This window comes from Grammomys surdaster, unplaced genomic scaffold (genome assembly GCF_004785775.1).
Source record: "Grammomys surdaster isolate TR1022 unplaced genomic scaffold, NIH_TR_1.0 412, whole genome shotgun sequence".
NCBI lineage: Eukaryota > Metazoa > Chordata > Mammalia > Rodentia > Muridae > Grammomys > Grammomys surdaster.
In genome coordinates, this window is record NW_021604831.1 from 389,160 (window position 1) to 400,936 (window position 11,777).

The 11,777-nt window shown below is 34.3% G+C and overlaps 1 pseudogene; it reads left to right on the forward strand.

Annotated features, from left to right (window-relative positions):
• LOC114632737 overlaps positions 1-10,945 on the forward strand; it is a 240,737-nt pseudogene extending 229,792 nt beyond the window's left edge.
• Positions 10,946-11,777: the final 832 nt, after the last annotated feature.

Sequence of the window (11,777 nt, forward strand, 5' to 3'; positions counted from 1 at the left end):
ATATATATATATATATATATATATATATATATATATATATATATATTAAGGTTGTCCATTGAAGTTTGAGTGATACAAGATCTAATGGAAAAGAAGTATAACTTTAGGAGTCATATTATTACTATTTTTATTTGTAGTAACAATAGGAGCTTTTTTTTTTTATTAACCTGATCATTGTTCTTTCTACCTCTGTGAAAAATAGAGTTGAAATATTGATAGAAATTGCCCTGAATCTATAGATTATTTTTGGTAATATGTCCATTGTTATTAGGTTAATCCTCCCAATCCATGGGTATGGGAGGTCTCTCCATCTTCTGAGGTTATCTTAGATTTCTTTCTTCAGAGACTTGAAGTTCTTGCCATACAGATCTTTCACTTGCTTGGTTTTGTTGATATCAAGATATTTTATATTATTTGTGACTTCTGTGAAGTGTATCCTTTCCCTAATTTCTTTTTCAGCCCATTTATCCTTTAAGTAGAGGAAGTCTAGTGATTTGTTTTAGTTAATTTTGTATTCAGCCGCTTTGACATATTTATTTATCACATGTAGGAATACTCATGTTGAACATTTGAGGGCAATTGCGTATACTATGTAAAAACTCAGGATAGGAAAATGAGTTTTAAACAGTTACATAACTTCTGGGGAATTACATTCCCTGAACACAAGCTGTAGTTCACAGCAATAGTTGTAAATACCACATGGTGTTTGTACAATCAGAAAGATCAATGGAATAGAAATGAAGACCCAGAAATGAATGCACACACGTATGTTCACTTGAACTTTGACAAAGGAGCCAATGCTATCCAATGGCAAAACGAAAGCATTTTAAACACATGGTACTCTTTCAACTGGGAGTTTGCATGTGGAAGAATGAAAACTAATCCATTCTCATCTATACTAAATTGCCATATTCTGGTCCCTACTAGCTACTTAATATCCATAGACATTCTAAGTGCAAAGAACATACCTGAATCTTAAAAGCTAACTAATCACTTGCAAGAAAACTTGCATTGTTAGTTTTATTGCAGTTACTTATTCAAATTCATTGTTTTCATCTCCAACATTTTTTTGTAATTTTTCATAAAACTTATAATAATGTTGTGTATATAGTGTATAAATATTAAATACAAATGTACTAGATTGTTTTAAGCAACAACAATCCTCTATTATAAGAGTTGTTTTACTTAGCGATTAACAAGTAAATAAAGCTCATTGCTAGATGGACTTAAGACACCAGTTTAATAGACCATCATTTTAGAAGTAATGACACGTTTCTTCAACTTTTTTCTTCAAGTAGAAACCAAGGATACATTTTATAATGGTTTTTTTTTGTTGTTGTTTTAAGAACTCAGTGTGAAAAATTTTTTTATTGGGTATTTTATTTACATTTCAGATTTTATCCCTGTTCTCCATTTCTCCCTTCCCAGAAAACCACTATCATATCCTCCCAAATATCCAGGAAAAAATTAATTTCAAAAAACAAACAAAAAACCCAAAAGCTTCATTTAGGAATTTTGACAAATGTTGTCACATATTTATGTCTTATACATTATGTGGATATATCCCATATATTATTATAAAATTACTAAGTGCTGTATTTCATCATCTTAATTTAATCATTAAATCAAAGTAAAATAAAACCATCAATTTAATAATAAAAAAATAGAACCCACTATGATTTTGTTCCAAAATATCTTAGGAAAGTTATGTGTATCCCATCTTTAAATAGATGCAAACATTTACATCCCTTTCCAAAAATTATTTCCAAATATTCAAAAATATTTCAAAAGTAGGAATTCAAAATCATTTGCAAAACAGGATGTAGTATGATTAAGTTTTTTTTTTACATTCAGGAGATTCAGAGATAGTTCAGCACATGTTAATTAATAAATGTAATTAATTAAGTAAAAAAAAACTGCAACAAAGAAATTACATTTTGATCTCACAGATTCTGAAAAAGACTGACAAAATACATCATCATTGCATTATACTTTGTCTAACTAAGAATATTAAAGGTGATTTCGAATGTCTGTGGAAAGAGCTTTCTGAATGGAGAAAAGCTCAAAGCCATTCAATTAAAATCAGGAACAATAGAAGGATATCAATTTTCCACATAGATATTCAATATATTTCTTCAAATTTTATCTAAACATAAACTATTGTAATGAATTTATAGGACAGATATGGGAAAGGTGTCAAATATCATTATTTTTAATAATGATTTTATAAATAAAATTTGATTATTACTTGTATTTTATAATCAAGTTTTATGAAGGTCTATTGTTCCTTTGAACAGCAATGTCATTCCTAGTGTCATTTTAATATATATATATATATATATATATATATATATATATATATATAAATTTGTCATATGAATGCCTTATAAGGTATGTAAAATTTCTATATATTTAATGTTTATCAAATGCAAATAAATATAAACATGTATTTAGCATAATTTTAAGTAAATATAAAATAATATTTCCATGCGACTTGACTACAAATACCTTTTTCATTATGAGTCAAAATCTTACTTCATCAATATTGATCCTTTGGCCCCCTACCAGTTTATAAAATCTTCTCCATGTCCTAGCTCATATTACCCTTATTTTTTTCATTCCTATCCAACTCTACTAATGTGGGTCAGAAAAATGAGAATTAATTTCCCACAATACATGATAAGACATATAGGTTTTCTAATGTAGGTTGTTCATCAATAAAAATACATATAACCAAAATAATAAAAGCCAACTCACAGTGATGTTTTAAAGTACGTGTAAATACTCATAAGTAAAAATACACAAACACACAGACAGGTATACTCACTCACACACATATAAGTATACACATATATGTATAATCTTAAAAAGTCAAAAATGACAATGAGGGTGGTACACATGACATGGTAATTTGGACATGCTTGAGTGAAAAGAGAGATGAAAACTGTGATGTATTTCTACTTCAGTTAAAAAAAAATCTGCATTTTATTATTTCCTGCCATCTACTCCTCTTGCTTGTATTAGGTTCTAATTCTTCTACAGCTTTGAGGTGTGTTGTCAGTCTTCTAGTGCATGCTTTCTCCAGTTTCTTTTTGTAGGCACTTAGAACTATGAGTTTTACTCTTAGCACTGCCTTCATGGAGTCCCACAAGTTTTGGTATGACATGTCTTCATTTTCATTAAATTCTAAGAAGTCTTTAATTTTTTTCTTTATTTCTTCCTTGACCAAGTCATCATTGAGTAGAGGGTTGTTCAGTTTCCATGTGCATGTGTGTTTTCAATTGGTTTTGTCATTACTAAAGACCAACCTTAGTCTCTGGTGATCTGATAGGATGCAATGGATTATTTCAACCTTGTTGTATCTCTAGAGGCCTGTTTTGTGACCAATTATATGGCCTATTTTGGAGAAAGTACCATGAGATGCTGAGAAAAAGGAATATTCTTTTGTTTTAGGATGAAATCTTCAAGCAAACCTAATCCAACAACACATCAAAACAATCGTGCATCATGATCAAGTAGGTTTTATCCCAGGAATGCAACGATGGTTCAATATTCAGAAATCCATCAATGTAATCCACTATATAAACAAACTCAAAGAAAAAAAACACATGATCATCTCACTAGATAGATGCTGAGAAAGCACTTGACAAAATTCAACATCCCTTCATGATAAAAGTCTTGGAAAGAACAGGAACTCAAGGCCAATACCTAAATATAGTAAAAGAAATTTACAGCAAACGAGTAGCCAACATCAAGCTAAATGGAGAGAAACTTGAAGCAATCCCACTAAGATCAGGGACTAGACAAGGCTGCCCACTCTCAATAAAGTACTGGAAGTCCTAGACAGAGCATTTAGGCAAACAAAAAAAAAGTCAAAGGGATACAAATAGGAAATGAAGAAGTCAAAATATCACTATTTGCAGATGATATGATAGTATACTTAAGTGACCCCCAAACTTCCACCAGAGAACTCCTAAATCTGATAAACAACTTCAGCAAAAGGGCTGGTTATAAAATCAATTCAAACAAATCAGTAGCCTTCCTCTATATGAAAGATAAACAGATTCAAAAAGAAATTATGGAAATGACACCCTTTACAATAGTCAAAAGTAATATAAAATACCTTGGTGTGAATCTAACCAAGCAAGTGAAAGACCTGTATGACAAGAACTTCATGTCTCTGAAGAAAGAAATCGAAGAAGATCTCAGAATATGGAAAGATCTCCCATGCTCATGGATTGGCAGGATTAATATAATAAAAATGGCTATCTTGCCAAAGGCAATCTAAAGATTCAATGCAATCCCCTTTAAGATCCCAACTCATTTCTTCACAGAGTTAGAAAAGGAAATTCTCAAATTCATATGGAATAACAAAAAATCCAGGATAGTGAAAACTATTCTCAACAATAAAAGAACTTCTGGAGGAATCACCATCCCTGACCTCAAGCTGTACTACAGAGCAATAGTGATAAAAAACTACATGGTATTGGTACAGAGACAGGCAGGAAGATCAATGGAATAGAATTGAAGACCCAGAAATGAACCCACACTCCTATGGCCAATTGATCTTTGACAAAGGAGCTAAAACTGTCCAGTGGAAAAAGGACAGCATTTTCAACAAATGGTGCTGGTTCAACTGGAGGACAACATGTAGAAGAATGCAAATTGATTCATTCTTGTCTCCTTGTACAAAGCTCAAATCTAAATGGATAAAGGACCTCCATATAAAACCAGATACACTGAAACTAATAGAAGAGAAGGTGGGGAAGAACTTTGAATATTTGGGCACAGGGGAAAAGTGCCTGAACAGACCACCAATGGCTTATGCTCTAAGATCAAGAATTGACAAATGGGACTTCATAAAACTGCAAAGTTTCTGTAAGGCAAAACACACTGTCAATACGACAAAACGGCCACTAACAAGTTGTGAAAAGATCTTTACCAATCCTACATCTGATAGAGTGCTAATATCCAAAATATACAAATAACTTAAGAAATTGTACTCCAGACAACCAAATAACCCTATTAAAAAATGGGGTATAGACCTGAACAAAGAATTTTCAACTGAGGAAACTCGAATAGCCGAGAAGCAACTAAAGAAATGTTCCACATCCTTACTGATCAGGGAAATGCAAATCAAAACAACCCTGAGATTCCATCTCATGCCAGTCAAAATGGCTAAGATTAAAAACTCAGGTGATAGTCGGTGCTGGCAAGGGTGTGGAGAAAGAAGAACACTCCTCCATTGTTGGTGAGACTGCAAGATGGAGCAACCACTTTGGAAATCAGTCTGGCAGTTCCTCAGAAAATTGGACATAGCATTACCTGTGGATCCAGCTTTACCAGCCCTGGGCATATACCCAGAAATTGCTCTAAAATATACCAAGGACATATGTGCCCCTGTGTTCATTGCAGCCTTATTTATAATAGCCAGAAGCTGGGATGATCTCAGATGTCCTTCAACTGAGGAATGGATTCAAAAAATGTGGTATATTTACACAATGGAGTATTACTCTGCTATTAAAAACTATGAATTCGAGAAATTTTTAGGTAAATGGATGGAACTACAAAGTATCATCCTGAGTGAGGTAATCCAATCAGAAAAGAACACATATGGTATTCACTTACTGATTATTGGATATTAGCCCAGAACCTGGGAATACCCAAGATTCAACTCACAGGCCACATGAAGCTCATGAAGAAGGAAGACCAATTGTGGGTGCTTTGGTACTTCTTAGAAGGAGTAACAAAATACTCAAGGGAGCATGTATGGAGACAAAGTGAGGGAAAGAAGCTGAAGGAGGGGCCATCTGGAGACCATTCCACCTGAGTATCCATCCCATGTGCAGTCACCAAATGTAGATGCTGATCTGGATGTCAGGAAGTACATGCTGACAAGAGCCTGATATAGCAGTCTCCTTAGAGGTCTGCAAGAGTCTGACATATTCAGAGGCAGATGCTCACAACTAGCCATTGAACTGATCATGGGGTTCCCAATGGAGGAGTTAGAGTGAAGACTATAGGAACTGAAAGTGTTTGCAGCTCCCTGAGGAGAGCAACAATGCCAACCAACCAGAGCTCCCAGGATCTAAACCACTAGCCTGGGAGCACTTAGGGAGGGACCCATGGATCCAGCTGTATATGTAAGGATGGAGAGCCCTGTGGGTCATAGGTGGAAGAAGTGATCCTTGGTCTCATGAAGGCTGGATGCCCCAGTGCATCAGAATTTGAGGGTGGGGAGGTGGGAGTTGGGGGGTAGGTAAGGGCACATCCGCAGAGAAGCAGGAGGAGGAGTGAAGGGCTATGGATTCCTGGGAGGGGGGGAAGGGGATGGTATAAGGGGATAACATATGAAATGTAAATAAAACATCCAATAAAAATATATCAATAAAAAGAAAGAAAATCTGATTCGGGCAATAAAACAATATTTAATACTAAAAAATCTAAAAACAAATCTATTTTTAATAAAAAAAAGACTAAAAATTTTAAAACACGTTAATTTCTTGTCATTAATACTCCTTATTTCCTCAAAAAAAATTCATGATATCCTTGTTTGTAATAGCTGACTATTATTCCATGTATGAATGAACTGGATTTTCTATATCTTTTGTTTAGTGACATCAGGCTCATTTAGAATTTTTGATTATTATGAATAAAGCTGCTATGAACATAGTGGAGTATATGTCTTTGTGAGATGGTAGAAATTATTGGGTATATTTCCAGGAGTGGTATATCTGAGATATCAGGTAGAATTCTCAATACTCTCAGAAAATTCCAGTTGAATTTCCAGAATTATAATACAATACCAAGAATTACCCTTGGCTTGAAGAAGGCATCTGAGAGAATAACTCAAACAAATAACAAATAACTGGAAGGCAAATTTTGGTCCAAACTTACAACCTCTGCTTGCTAAAGCTTTTCCAGTCTGCTTCTCTCTATGTTCTGCTTTATGTCTGCTAATCTCTCTGTCTATATTCTGCTTGCTAGCCATTCTAAGCGATCTTCCTGTCAATGTCCTCCTTGCTTGTGTGTGTCTGTGCCTGTTTATGTTCTCCAATCAGTTCTCTGTTTATGTCCTAAAAAAAATTTCTGGTAGCTCATCTCCTGTACAATACCTGTCTAGCCTTTACTTATCAATCTAGTCATTTACACCAGCCATTCCTTTTATCTATATGTCAGCATCCCATCATCCAGCACTTTGATTCTTAGAAGACACTAAGCATATATATTTTTTTAATAGTACAGATACATTCAGATATAGGTCTGCCTTTGTTAAGCTGAGAAGATATGCTAGTTGTGTGGGACACTTCGCTGAAATTTCCATTTTCATAAAGCCTGTTCCTAGTCTTGGTCATTTTTACTTACTTTATCTATTTGATTGTATTATCATGTACTTCTTCATATTAATTTTCTTTCTCATTGTGGGTCTCTTTGTTTAATTGAATTTTGTTATTTTTTAAATGAGTCTCTGTAAATATATGTATTTCTTATTAAAAGGCTGCCATTATCTTTTTAAGATTAGACTTAAGGTCATTTTCTTGCACTTCAGGATTGCTCAGGTATACAGAGCTGATTGTTATAGGATAGATATGCTTTAGTAGTACCATTTGCCCTAACTTTTTAAAAATTCTGTTATCTCCTATTTTATTGACAATTTTAAAGTCTCTGGTGTTCACAGACATAATAGTCTCTAAGAGCTAATGGACTCTGCCACTGCAGGTCCAACTGGAAGTTCCTCATAGCCCCAGGCCTCTGGTATTTCAGGAAGACTTGGTTTGCCATAGGTGGCAGCAGGCTTACAGGGTTGAAGGCAAGGAAAGTAGTCCCAGATATGTTCAGACTTCTGTTTGTTCAGGGCATATATATTCCTCAGTGAAAGCATTCAGAGCTTGTTGTTACTGAGGGCAGCAGTAATCTTGGATTGGATGTAGTGCTATAGACTGGAAGATGTAGCCCAGAGTGGATGGGGCAGACTTCATGGGTGCTGTGCTTTCCAGGGAATGCAGGAGTGAATGGATTGGGAATCTCACCTGGTTATCTTAAAAGGAAGCATGCCTCCATAGAACCAGGATGAGCTTTGGCACAGGGAATGAAACTCTGATTTTGAATTCTGAAATTATTTAAATAATGTATAAGTGTTCAAATATCATGTCAAGAATTTCCTACTTAATTCTAAATAAAGTTTTACATAGTAATATGGTTGAAAAAATGAATTTATACACATAAATACTTTTATCATGTTGAAGAAATATCAAGACCTTTATGATTTATCTGTCTTAATGAATATTCCTTAACATATGACAAATTTGTTAAATTCTGTATTCTCATGTGTTAGACACATATTTTAACAGATGTATTTACGATTTTATTATATATCTTTCCTTATTTTTAAGAATTTTGACTATATGTCATTTTTTACTTATTTTTTTTCTTTTCATTCCTCACTTTGCATATGGCTCATTGGCTCACTTCCACTCACCCTCTCATACAGTCTTTACCCCATTTCCTATTTACGTCTACTTTTACTAGGTAGTGGTCTGCTGTGTATTCCATAAAGATGGAGCTTCAATTACATCCCAGGTAGTTTCTTCCTCTCCCACTAAGGCCATAAAGCCAGAGAACTTAGCCCAGGTAGTAAAACATATGCCATGTACAAACAACAGCTTTTATGAAAGCCTCCATTCTTGTTATTTCGCACACAGTCCTTATGCTGCACACCTGCTACATATGTGTCTAGGTCCAGTCCATGCATGTTCTTTGGTTGGTGGTTTAGAATCTTAAGTCCCCAAAGGTCAATGTTGGTTGACTCTGTTGGTCTTCCTATGAAGTTCCTATTGCCTTAATGACCCACAATCCTATTTCTTTTTCTTCCTTAAGAAACTCAAGCTACATTCACTGGTTTTCTGCATTTGTCTCTATCTGTCTGACTCAGCAGCTGGGTGGAGCCTCTCAGAAGTAACATGCTTCTGTCTACAAGCATAACACAGTATCAATAATGTCAAAGATTGTTGCTGGCACATGGGATGGATGTCAATTTAATCCAGTTTTTATGTGGATATTTCCTTAGTCTCTGTTCCATCTCAAGTGTCTGAATTTCTTGTAGACAGGATAAATTATTAATTGAAATGTTTCTAGGTGTGTAGGTGTCTCTATCACTCTTTTGGGGTTCCTTATAGGCTAGAGGAGGTCGCCTCTTCAGGTTGCATATCTGCAATATATTGAGTCACAACTAAGGTCATACCCATTGATTCATTGCTTTCTCCCATATCCTGGGTAATTTTCTCTTACTCAAGATGTTCCCCATCTTTGACCTTGCTTAGTTGCAGATTTCCATTTATTTTCATAATCATCTAGCCTTCTCTCCTGCCCTTCTCTACACATAATCCTGAAACACTCATCCCACTCCATTACTCACTCCCTTCTCCGAGTTCCCTTTTCTCCATCTGCCTATTATGGGTATTTTATTCCTCTTTGTAAATAAAGTGAGAGCTTCCTTGGTTGCGCATTCATCAAGTGTAGGTTCTTTTGGTGTTAGTAGCGTAAAATGGTACATGTATTTTATGGCTAATATCTGCTTTTAACTAAGTACATACCAAGCATGTCATTTTGTGACTGGGTTACCTCAAACAGAATGAAAGTATCAAGCTCTATCCATTTGCTTGCAAAATTCATGAGGTCTTTGGTTTTGGACCTGAATATTATTATGTTCTGTAAATGTACCATATTTCCTTTATCCACAATTCAGATAAGCTTTTTGTAGGTAGTTTACAGATTTTGTCTTTTACAAACATGCCTGCTATGGACATAGATGGTCAAATGATTTTATGGGATGGTAGAGAACTTAAGATTTTATCATATATCATTCCTTAATTTCTTATAAATATTCTCTCTAATTTTTATTACATTGCTTAATCTTGCATTATCATTCAGTCATAAAAGAAGTATTTGTACATCCTCATTTCTCTCTTTCTGTTATTGTAAAGTTGATTTGTTTCCACATTGATAATTCATTTTCACAGAAGAAATAGTGTTTTAAATTAATGGGTAACAGATGCCACATTTTGTTACAATTAAGAATATTATAATGTATACTAAGTTATCACATTCAGAATATTATAAAATATATGACATATTTCATGAAATATATTCTAATATCTATTACGTTTCAAGTTCATTGCAGAATCCATAGAGGAGAGAAACCATACAAATGTAATGAATGTGGAAAATCTTTTACATGGAACTCAGGCCTTAAATTTCACCAAAGATTATATACAGGTGAGAAGCCTTACAAAGGTATTGAAGGTGACAAATCATTTACACAGAACTCAGAACTTCAAGTTCACTACAGAATCCAAACAGGAGAGAAACCTTACAAATATAATGAATGTGGCAAGTCTTTTACATGGAACTCAGACTTAAAGTTCACCAAAGAATCCATACATGAGAGAAGCCTTACAAATGTAATGAATGTGGCAAATTTTTTACGTGGAACTCAGACTTTAAAGTTCACCAAAGAATCCATACATGAGAGAAACCTTACAAATGTAACGAATGTGGCAAATCTTTTACAGAGAATTCACACCTTCAAGTTCACTATAGAATCCATACAGGAGAGAAACTTTACAAATGTAATGAATGTGGTAAATCATTTACATTGAGCTCACACCTGCAAGTTTACTACAGGTTCCATAAAGGATGAAAATCTTACAAATGTAATGAGTGTCGCAAAACTTTTACACAGAACTCAGATCTTAAAATTCACCAAAGAATCTATACAGGAGAGAAACCTTACAAGTGTAATGAATGTGGAAAATTCTTTATCAAGTCATCACTTCTTAAAGTTCACCAAAGAATTGATACATGATAGAAACCTTACAAATGTAATGAATGTGGAAAATCTATTACTGAGAACTCAAGCCTTCAAGTTTACCACAGAATACATACATACATACCCAAAAGTCATATTATATTCATATTATGTAGTTCTTTCAAAAACAAAATATGAAAATTATTTCAACCTCCATTAGTCTGAAATCATTCATAATGGTATAGTATTCATTTTCAAACTCAACAAAGAAACGATATTCTAACGTTTAAGGATTTAACCAGAATAATATTAGTAACTATCCAAAACAAATATGTTGCTTAATGTTCATATAGTTTAGTATGGGAGTATATTGGAACTTGTGTGACATGTTCTCTGTGAAGATTATTGTGCTCTTAGTTGTTGAGCTTTTCATTGAGCAATTTTTAATCTCTAACTAATCTTATATTTTTCACAATTTTCAAGAAATGCATTACCATTATCTTCTATTACTATTGCCTTGGTGTGATAACTGTCTATTTTATGATGGGATGGCATCACTCATGTTATTCACTTTCTTATTATTAATGCCAACAGAAACGTGGCAAAAGATATTTAACACAGTAGAATCAATCCAAAATACCGTCAGTCAAAGTTTAAGATCACAAACAATGAGACCAACACACAGACAATTCTCCCAGAAAACAGACACAATCAAGAATTCTACCACCACCAGCAATGAGCAAAAGAACACACGAGACTGCCACAAGAGAACAACAGACTCTGCCCCAGGCAGCTGTGGCTGAGAAACCACCTTCAGACGGAGAAGGATTGTTAACCAGAAAATTTGGCCAGGTTAAACTGGGCCAAATCTAACAGATTCAGACCCTATCTCCCAAACAGACTTGGGACGTCCCCAAAAGTCTTGTGGCCTGTGATGTGCAGGTACATCTACCCTCTCCTGTAGCTTCCA